The following is an 11,936-nucleotide window of genomic DNA, read 5'->3' as shown; positions in this document are numbered from 1 at the left end:
TTGCTAAAATCTTCTACACTGGATTATTTCTACTGATTTTGCAAGGGCATGACAAATTTCTTTCATGTTTAAACGTGTCTTTATGCTTTTATATATGTTGATTCTTTCTTCAAAGAGGTTTTCAAACTAGTTATTGATTTAGAATTCCTTTTTAATAGTCTAATTGATTGTTACTGATTTTTCTTAAGTTAAAACCTTTTCCACCTTTCTTACTTGGTTCATTGTTACCAAATCTGTGATCTCTGATTTTCTGGCTGTTAACTGATTCCCTTGCCTTATTTGCACAAACCGTGTACTGTCAAGGCCCTATCCTTAAATAACCTTTATGTATTTGCCTCTAATTACTACTTTTCACAAAGTGTTTGACCACTTTCTTTCCTTAATTAGTTTTACCCATTTGAATCTGAATCCCTTAATTAAGGGAAACCTTGTGTAATTGATTGACAATCAGTCTTCAAACTATTTTCTTACCTTATTTCTTCTTGATTTCCACACTATAAAAGGATGACCCCTTTTCACCACTACACACTTCAGACTACACAATTTCACAATTCTCTTCTAAACTCATACTTACAGTATTCTGACTTTATGTTTGCACTTTGGCTTTTACAAGACTACTGCTTTCTTCTTACTCGTTTCTTTGAAACTGGTATGTCCTAACTTAATTTTCAACATCACCCCAATGTGTTTACTTATAGTCTTTGTATCCATGTCTACTCTATTGTTTTCTGTAAAGTTTAGCATCTAACTTAATATGCCTATGTGATACTTCTTGCCTTTTTATGTGAACACTTGCTCCCTATCCCTTTACCCCTATATGTTTGTAAGTCGATACTTAGGGCATGGAAACAAAAATTGTTGTCTATGAACTGAGTTTTGAACCCCTGAGGTCTTAACCTCTAAGTAGGCTGGAGGGTGTGCCAGTATGTCTCATTGTTGGGTATGCCCCTTTGCTTGCTCTTCCTGCAAATTCCCCACTCCCCTATACCCCTATGTGCACTGGTTTTAAGTTACTTCCTTCTCCTTTCCCCCTCTCAGAACTCTGCACTTGCACTCACTCTTAGCTTCTAAGATCTGCCCCCTCATGTGAGCCTTGCCTTGGGACCTTGAGTTCCCTCTGAACTTGGACACTTGAGGGCTGGCCCTTCCACACTGCACTATGACTTATTCCTACAATGTATTTGGATATGAGCATTGCCCGGAGTCCATATAAGGCTCTTATGGAACTCTGACACATTCAAATGAGAGAAACGCTTTGGGTCTTGATCTTGGGAGTTGGTTTACTTCATACTTCAGAAAGCAAGTCTGAATTAGGCTCTCCTTGGTTGTAATTTTCAATTTTCTGATGTATTTTCTCTATTTTTTTATTTTTGGATTGTAATAACTTTGTAATAAACTTTTGGGGTGATTAGTGAAAAGGGAGGGGTAACCATGCATGCAAGAGGTAGATGTCCTGCTCATAGGGTTTTCACACTTCTGCATTTATACAAATACCCTGTATATAGTTTCTGCACTTCTTCATTCATGTAGATGTCCTTCTCATAGGGTTTTCTGCACTTCTGCATTTATATAGATACCCTGCCTATAGTCTCTGCACTTCTGCATTCATGTAGATATCCTGCTCCTAAAAATTTCTGATTTCTGCATTCACATAGATAACTATACTACCGGCTTATTAATTTCTGCATTCACATAGATAACTTGTTTATAGGAATTTTTGCATTTCTGCATTCATGAAGATAACCTGTCTTTATGAATTTCTGCATTCATGTAGATAACTTAACTATAAGAACTTTTGCATTCCCATTTACATACCATGACTATAAGAATCTCTGCATTCGTATATAGATGCCATGTCTATAGGAGGCACATGTATGTAGATAATATGCCTATAAGTCCTTTCTGATTCTTGCATACTCGCCTATCATTAGGCAAACATGTTGTAGGGTTTAACAACCAGTGAAATCAAATATCGCGTTTGTAATAAAATGCAGCACCTAGATAACATGTTTAAGTTAACAAACACATAGAAAGCATGCCTATAGGGGTTCTAATCAAATCTGAATCACTTCACTCGCTTGTAAGTTTAAACTGTCAGTAGCAATGCATTATCGATTGCAGAACTTATATTATTCTATTAAAACTGGTAACCTATCTGTAATCCGTTTACCTCTTCATTTCTAAAATCAGTAGATAGTATGCCTATAGGTCTTCGTCTAACACTTAGGCAAGCCATAAGGTAAACTTGTCAGATTTTTGTTAATTACAACCAGCAGGCAGGCCTGATTTGGATTTCTTATCTGAAATATATAATAAATTAGTCTGCCTCAACCTTTTAAGTTTTAATCAGACCCTAAGCAGTATGTGCAAGACATGCTAAACTATGTGTTTTTCTTTGGTTTTAAGGAGGTCTATTGAGCCTTATTTGTTTATGTGTTTTCTCCCCAAACTTGCTACATGTGTTTTTTGTTTGTCGCCTTAGAATTTTTGCCTTTGAAACCACAAATAAGCCATATTTTCCGCCCTTTTAGGATTAGTAGTCCCAAGTACCTCTGGGGCTGATAGAATTGGGGTGGGTAATAGCATGCAATAAGTAAACGAGACTATTCCACGCTTTAATACCTTAATGGGGTGGGAAAGGGTAGATATGGATATGATGGCCACGCGATAACATCTCGTGTAGCCCCTCATTGAGGAGTGATTACCGGATGTTGTGTGGGGTGATCCATATTATTTGTAAACCTAGGACCCCCTTTCCTTTACTTATTTATTTCATTGTTTACTTTCAAATTTCAAACTATTTTCTCAAAATTCAGCTTTTCTTTTGTTTTCTTTTAATTTCACCTATTTGTATCCCTTATGTGCAAATCCCCTCTTATTTGAAGTCTTACTCGCCTTCATGTTATTTGTACTTAAAGTCACAATCGTAGCCTCGCCGGGAACCACACTAGTGGATCATGAGGGGTGCTTAACACCTTTCCCTCGGGATAATTTCAAGCCCTTACCCAATCTCTGGTTTCCTAAATCAAATTCTTTCTAGTGTCCTAATGCACTCAAATCATTAGGTGGCGACTCTTCAATCTAAACCCAATTCCCGAAAGGGAATGAGTTGTCTTTCCAAATGTCATGAACCCGCTTCCGCGAGGAAAAAGGGGGTGCGACACCAGTACATAGGGTCGGTTGTATTGATACTGCAACAAGTTGTGCAGATTTTTGAGTCAATCCGAGCGGCGGATATTAGTGTTCTCGGATAGGACATTGTTGGAGACTTGAGGTACGGTTGTTTAGTGCCTGCAACTCTTGGAGTCCCTGTCCTCTTTCTTTTTAGTTGTATAACTTCATTCAAACAACTTGTACTTATTTCAGACTCTTATGTGTATTACTTTGGAAGCTCGTGCACTTGCACCAGGTTCAGGGAATTGTATTAGACGTTTGGTTGTTTAACTTCCGCAGTTATAATTGGAACATATATATTATTTCAGTTCATTATTAATGCTATCACTTAAACTATTAAAAGGAGTAAATTATTCTAACATTGTCTTGTCTAGCAAGTAAAATGTTAGGCGTCATCACGATCTCGATGGTGGGAATTTCGGGTCGTGACAAGTTGGTATCATAGCACTAGGTTGCATAGGTCTCATGAGTCATGAGTAAACTTAGAAGAGTCTGGAGTATCGATACGGAGATGTCTGTACTTATCTTTCAGAGGCAATGAAGTTAGGAATAGTTTCACTTCTATTCTTCTCCGTCGTGCGGTTTTTATTATATCATTGCTAATTGAACTCTTCTATTTTGTTCTCTCGCAGATGGTAAGAACACGCACCACATATTTAGCTGGGTAGCAGCCAGAGCCCCCAGTGGCAGCTCCTACGATGGGCAGTGGTCGAGGCCGAGGCCGTGCTAGAGGCCGAGGCAGGGGCAGGCTCAGCCCAGAGCTCGAGTAGCAGCACCAGTAGCGGAGCCTCAGGTGGAGTTTGATGATGAGGTTCCAGCTCAAACTGTTCCTGACGGACCAACTCAGGTCCCGGAGGGGTTCATAACCACCCCATGCTTCCATATGCTTTGGTTCGTCTAGTGGGCTTTATGGAGAGTGTTTCTCAGACCAGCACATTTCAATGTGGCACCAGCCATCTCTCGGGCTAGAGGAGGAGTCCAGACTCCCGTTACACACACTCTAAAGTTGATAGCTCCCCAGTTTCAGACTCTAGCAGCTCAGCCAGTTGGGGCAGTTCCACCGTGTATTATAGCATAGACAGGTGACGGATTAACTATATCTTTTGAGGCTTTGTGGAGATCGAATAGGTTTACCAAGCTATTCCCAGTTCACTATGGAGGTACATCTTCAGAGGATCCCTAGGACTATCTGGACAGTTGTTATGAGGTGATACGGAACATAGGATTGTGGAGACCATTGAGGTCAACTTTACTGCATTTCATTTGCAGGTTCTGCCAAGAAATGGTGGAGGGATTATATGTTGGGCAGACCAGCTGGGTCGCCAGCTCTTACTTGGGACCAGTTCTCTCAGCTAGTTCTTGAAAAGTATCTTCCTATCACTCAGAGAGAGGACTACCGGAGTCAGTTTGAGCTTCTGCAGTAGGGTTCTATGACTGTCACTCGGTATGAGACTTGATTTGTGGATTCTGCCCGTCATGCTATTCTTCTGCTTCCTACCGAGAGAGAGATAGGGTGAGGAGGTCTATTTAGGGATTTTCTCAGCTTATCAGATTACAGATGGCTAAGAAGACTGGGAGCGAGATTTACTTTCAAGCGGAAGCCAATATTGCAGGCGAGTCGAGATGGTTTTAGCTCAGGGGAGTGGTCAGGGGTCTGACAAGAGGTCGCGTCACTCTAGTAGATTCAGTGGGGCCTCATCTATAGGTCGAGGTACTTTTGGTAAAGGCCATCCTCCAAGGTCGTTTCATTCAGTGCTCCAGACTTCCCACAATGCTTCAGGGAGTCGTGGTCCTAATGTGCCTTATTGTAGACAGCCAGCTTATAGTGCACTGCCAGCTACTATCAGTGCACATCCTATTCAAAGTTATTACCGTGGTCAGCCGGCCTGTTCGGGCCAGCCTCAGTTTCAGCAGCCGTATTATCAGGATGGATGTTTCGAGTGTGGTGGCTATAGGCATATCAAAAGGACCTGTCCGAGATTATTGGGCATTTCGCCACAGCAGTAGAGTTCTCGTGCCATAATTCCGGCACCGGGTGCACCACCGCCCACTAAACCAGTGATAAGTGAGGATATTAACCGATTATTTGCTCTTTTTTACTTGCGTTTTCGCTTAAAATGCGTAAAGATATTCCCAAAAACTAATGTAATATACTTGCTTACAGGAATTGATCAAAATGAGCCAAAGAAGGCATAATCAACTCATAAAGGAGTCAAATTTGAAAACAAAAACCATGACTGGGATAGGAGACCTGAAACGTGGACCGCACAAATATTGTGCGGCCGCGAAAGCCACAATGCGGCCGTGATCACAAATACGCAGTCCGCGAAGTGAAGAATTAAAGAGTGCATTTTAAAGCCAAATGTTAAGCGAGGTCCGCTCCAGAAATATGTGGCCGTGAATGTCTCACCACGGACGTGATTGGAATTATGCGACCACGGTGGTTGAGATTCAGAGAGTTCACATTTCAACCAAAAATAAGAAGTGCGGTCCACGGTGGAATTACGTGCCCCCAAAAATCCCCTATGCGGCCGTGATGGAAATTATGCGACCCGCAAAACAAAACCTCAGCCCTGATCCAGAAGTTAAAAACACAGACCGCAGTCACTATTACGCGTTCGCGAAAGCAAGAGTGCGGCCACGGTAAGAATTACGCGGTCATGAAACCTCCGTAGGGGCATTTTTGTCCGAAAATTTCAGCTTAGTATAAATAGAACTTTTTAACATTTTTAGGAAATGTTATGTCTTTGTTGAGCACGTGAGATGACTGGAAATCCCATTTTGGGCAATTTTGTACTAGAATTATCTTTTAACATTACATTTTCATATTTTAATCTACTTTTATGAATTTTATCTGTATTTCATCTTTGACTATTTCAATGAGTAGCTAAACACATAGCTAAGGTTGTGACCCAACCCTTGTGTGGGTATTTGATCGGTCTAAAATTTTAGGGCTTGAATGTGTATGAGTTAGTAGTATTTAGCCTAGTTCTGGCTAGAACAATGGAATTAGTGGTTGCAAAGACTGATTCATCTCTTTATGAATTAGTGTCTACTTAAGAAAGAGGGACTAAGTCTAGAAAAACTAGGCTAACAAGGAATTGGGGTGAACTTAAGAAATTAATAGACCCAATTATAGGGTTAAACCTAGAGATAGTAATACCCGACTTGAGCTAATATCACTTGAATTGCATGAATACCCATTTGGATTTGAGAAAGCCAAATTAGGTAAAATCACTCAAACTATTGAGAGGTATAGAGTGAGTACTCGGGTGTGATAGCTATATTATGATCCTAATTAATCACACAATTGCCCTAGATTCTTGCTACCCATTAGATATCCACCTAGGTGGAAGTCACTACCCTAGTCCATTTAAACCGTTGAATAACAATAACAAAAATATTGTACTTAGTTTCAAATATTGCATTCAATAGAATAGAAGTAGAAGTAGAAAACAAACCAACCATTTGTGGAAGTGTAATTAAGAGCAAAACCCACATTTAGACTTGGATATTAACCTAATTCCAAATATTAACTCCTTGTGGATTCGATCCCAACCTAGTTGAGTTAAACCTGTGTCGACCATCCTCTCTACTCAATAGTAGTATAGGCTTGGACCCGATCAGCCAGCTAGAGGTAGGGTTTAGGGAGCCAAAGGTAGAGGTTAGGTCGCTATAGGTGGAGGTCAAGTCGTTAGAAGTGGAGGCTAGGCCACTAGAGGTGGAGGCCAGTCAGCAGGAGGCTGTCCTAGAGATATGGTTCAGAGTGGTAGGGCCCAACCCTGATTTTATGCTTTCTCGGCTAGGCCTGAGGCTGAGTAATCTGATGCTATTATCACAGGTACTGTTTCAGTTTGCAGTAGAGATGATCAAGTTCTATTTGATCCATAGTCTACCTACTCCTATGCGTCATCTTATTTTGCTTCGTATTTGGTTGTGCCCCGTGATTCCTTGAGTGCCTCTATATATGTGTCCACACTTGTAAGGGATTCTATTATTGTATATCGTGTCTATCATTTGTGTTTGTTTATTATTTAGGGTCTTGAGACTAGCATAGAATTTTTACTTCTCGATATGGTTGATTTTGATGTCATTTTGGAGATGGATTGGCTGTCAAGTTACCATGCTATATTGGACTGCCACGCCAAGATAGTGACCTTAGCCTTGTCGAGGTTACCTCGATTAGAGTGGGGAGGGATTCCTGGTCATTCCACTAGCAAGGTTATCTTTTATATGAAGGCTTGGCATATGTCGAGAAAGGTTTTCTAGCTTATTTGGCTTATGTCAGTAATTCTAGTGCGCAGATTCCTTCCATGGATTCTGTACTAGTTGTTCGAGAGTTCCCAGAGGTATTTCATATAGGCCTACCGGGGATGCCACCCGACAGGGATATTGACTTCTGTATTGATTTGGTTTCGGGCACTCAACCTACTTCTATTCCGCCATTTCATATGGCCCCTCCAGAGTTGAAAGTGTTTAAGGAGCAATTGCAAGATTTTCTTGATAAGGGCTTTATTAGACCTAGTGTCTCACCGTAGGGTTGCGGCCGTGTTGTTTGTAAAGAAGAAGGATGGATCAATGAGGATATGCATAGATTATTGACAGTTGAACAAAGTCACTGTCAAGAACAACCATACATTGTCGAGGATTGATGACTTATTTTATCACCTTCAGGGTGCCAAAGTATTTTCAAAGATCGATCTGAGGTCTAGCCACTACCAGTTGAGGATTAGGGCATTCGATGTCCCTGAGACAGCTTTCGGACTTGATATGGGCATTATGAGTTCGTGGTAATGTCATTTGGCTTGACAGATGCCCCAACAGCATTTATGAATTTGATCAACCGGGTGTTCAAGCCTTACGTGGATTCCTTTTTAATTATGTTTATTGATGATATCTTGATCTACTCCCGCAGTCGAGAGGAGCATGAGCAACATCTTCGGATCGTACTTCATACGCTGAGAGATAGTCAGTTGTATGTTATGTTTTCAAAATGCGAGTTTTGGTTGGACTCAATCGATTTCTTGGGGCATGTTGTATCAACAGAGGTTATTCAGGTGGATCCTAAGAAGATTGAGGTCGTTTAGAATTGGCCGAGACCTACTCCAGCCACAGAGATCTGTAGTTTCTTGGGATTGGCAGGTTATTACCGTCAATTTGTGGAGGGGTTTTCATCTATAGTATCCCCGTTGACCAGGTTGACCCAGAAGGGTGCCCCATTTATATGGTCAGATGAGTATGAGGCAAGTTTTTAGAAGCTCAAGACAGCTTTGACTGCGATGCAGGTGTTGGTATTGCCCATAGGTTCAGGGCCTTATACAGTATATTGTGACGCATCTCGTATTGGACTTGGTGCGGTTTTGATGCAGAGTGGAAAGGTTATTGCATATGCTTCACGGTAGCTGAAGGTTCACGAGTAGAATTATCCTATTCATGACTTGGATCTGGCAGCCATTGTTCATGTGTTGAAGATTTGGAGGCACTATCTTTATGGCGTGTCGTGTGAGATGTTCATGGATCATCAGAGTTTGTAGTATTTGTTCAAGCGAAAGGATCTCAATTTGAGGCATAGGAGGTGGTTTGAACAATTGAAAGACTCTGATATTGCCATCTTGTATCATTTTGAGAAGGCCAATATGGTGGTCGATGCTTTGAGTAGGAAGTCAGATAGTATAGGCAGTCTTGTGTACATTCCAGTCGGTGAGAGACCGCTTGCATTAGATGTTCAGGCCTTATCCAATTAGCTCATGAGGTTGGATGTTTTTGAGCCCAGTCGTATTTTAGCTTGCACAGTCGCTCGGTCTTCTTGGTTTGAGCACATCAGGGAGGGCAGTATGATGACACTCATTTACTTGTCCTTAGAGACACAGTGCGGCACAGTGATGCCAAGTAGGTTACAGTTAAAGATGATGGAGTTTTAAGGATGCATGTATTTTTGTATGCCTAATGTGGATGGACTTTGTGAGTTGATTATAGAGGAGGCCCATAGTTCCCGGTATTCCATTCATCCAGGTGCCGCTGATAACTAGGAATTCTAGTCTATTTTATACTCCTCTTTGCTTGATTTTTGGATTAAAAGTGCATACAAGTAATCCGGAAAGTTTACATTTTGTGCTTGTTTGCAGTGTTTGGTCAAAAAGGTGACAAGGAAGCCAAAACCAGCTCAAAAAGGAGTGAAACTTGCACAAGTTCCAAGAACAAGTCAATCACCGCTACATCAGTAAATCCACCGTGGCTACAATAGACCCACCACGACTGCAGTTCTTTTATCGCGGTCCGCGATGGCAAAGAACAGAGAAGATGCAATCCTGGAATTTCAAGCAACACGGCCCTCGGTTGATTCTACTCGGCCGTGGTAGCCTCATCGTGGCCGCGATCCATTTGTTGCAGTCCGCGAAGAAGAGATTCAGAGAGTCTGAAGTTTGGAAGTTTTCAAGACACCACTGACTGCAGTTGATTTTATGCGGCAGCGGTGAAGCCATCGTGGCCGCGGTCCATTTATTGCGGTCCGTGGTGGCTAGATTCAGAGAACAAGATTTGAAGCCAAAAAGGCTTCACCGCAGCCGCAGTCCATTTTCCACGATCCGTTTTACCTCCTTTAGGGGCATTTTTGTCCAAAAAATTGGGCCTTGTATAAATAATTATTTTTTAGATTTTTAGGTTATCTTATCTGTAGCTGAGCACTTGAACGTCGTTCTTTAGCTATTTTGAGTAATTTTGTAGCTAGTTTAACATTGAATCTTTGAATCTTAGCTTGTAATTATATTTTATGGGTTATTCTTCATCTTAATATTTGATTTCTTACATTATTATGAGTAGTTAGACCCATTAGCTAGGGTTGTGGCTCAACCTTAGTGTGGGTATTTTTATGGGTCTCTTGTTTTAGGGCTTAGATATTTATGGGTTGTTGATATTTGGCCTGATTTGTGTTTTCCATGTTGAATTAATGGTTGCAAACACTAATTTGTGCCTTTTTGACTTGGGCTCTTCTTGAGAAGGAGAGCTTGAGTCTAGGAAAATCAGGCCAACAAGGAATTGGGGCATATTCAAGAGATTGATAGCCCCAATTAAATGGTTAAACCTAGAGATAGTAATACCCAGCTTGAGCCCATATTTCTTGCACAATTTTGAAACCCAATTGGTTTTGAGAAAGCCAATTAGGGCAAAGTCGCTCAAGATACCGAGAGGTATAGAGTGAGTAGTTTCGTGCATTGGCTATATCGCAATCCCAAACATAACAACTTTGCCTTAGGCTTTAGAACCCGTCAAGTATTCACCTAGGGGAAAGTCACTTCCCTAGTGCCTATCCATAAATTAAGAAAACTCATAAAATGATATCATACTTAGCTTAATTTCAGCCTCTTTAGTGATAATCTAGATTAGTGAACCATCAACGTATGTTTAGAAGTGTAAACAATTACTTTGCATGTTACTAGTGTAGATAGGAACCCAATTCCCAAAAATTCTAGCTCCCTGTGGATTCGATCCCAACCATCTCGGGTAAAAGCTACATCGGCCGCTCTTGCCACTCTGTAGTGGTGTAGGGTTGGACCCGATCATTTTTTGACGACGTTGCCGAGGAGCTAACGGTTTTGGCTATCTATCTAAATAGTTTTATGTGTTGTTTTTCTTTCCTTCTGTGATACTAATTTGTGTGTGTCACCAATTCAGGTACAAAAGCGGCAAACAATAACAATGACCCTTTTAGAAATGCTATTCCGGGGGAGGAGGTAGATGACAATATTGATGATGAGGTACCTATAGTGCGTTAAGCTCAAAGAAGAGGCCGTCATGCCAATGATAATGTTCCAGACCCTTCCCTTCCACCTCCAAGAGTGGCTCCCGGGTGCTTCCAAACCAAGGATATGCTAGTGCAATTGTCCCACCCTGGATCCAGGCGGGCAATTTCCAAATTACAAATGTGATGTTTACTTTGTTGGATCAGCGAGGGTATTTCACAGGTTCTCCCCATCAGAATGCTTACAAACATCTAAAAGGCTTTGTGGGTACCTATTGGGGAAGCAAGCAAACAAATATGTCAGAGGATGCACTTCGGTTGAGATTGTTCCCTTTTTCACTTAGAGGGGAAGCTTTGGACTGCTTGAAAGGCTTCCCAACTATTCCATCACTACTTGGGATGAGTTGGCAGACAAGTTTGTAGCAAAGTGTTTCTAGCTGGGGCATATGGCGACTTTGAGTGATGAGATTTGGCCTTCAAACAGGAACCCAACAAACCAATGCATGAGATATTGGAGAGATACCGGACTATTGGAGAGATACCGGACTATGGTAAAAGAATTCCCAAATAATGATATGAATGAGGAAATGATATAACAAACATTCTACCGAGACATTAACACAACGAATTAGTGCATAGTGAACCAATCGCTGGGGGCAATTTCATGAATACATCGTATGATGAGGCTAATGAAATATTGGATGAGATGGCTGACACGTCCTCTACTTGGCAAAGTAGAGCCAATGTGCCACTGGGTGACCCCACGGTCATTCACTTGCACAAAGAGCTCCATGATCATGGGCAGTCAATAGCAGAACTGACAACAACAATGAACCAACTAGTAAAGGCACAATTACAGTAGGTTCAAACTCCACTACAAGTAAATGCTATGGAGGGTGTCAACATGTTAGTGAACAAAAGAAGACAAAGAGTTCAATAGAACCAAGGGAGTTCAGATCAATATGACCAAGATAGTGGTGGGTTCCAAGATGATGGGTATGATGAGTAGAATGAAGATGTGCAA

The sequence above is a fragment of the Nicotiana sylvestris genome, chromosome 2 (assembly GCF_000393655.2).
Source record: "Nicotiana sylvestris chromosome 2, ASM39365v2, whole genome shotgun sequence".
Lineage (NCBI taxonomy): Eukaryota > Viridiplantae > Streptophyta > Magnoliopsida > Solanales > Solanaceae > Nicotiana > Nicotiana sylvestris.
The sequence above is the reverse complement of the archived record's forward strand: the minus strand, read 5'-3'. Positions refer to the sequence as shown.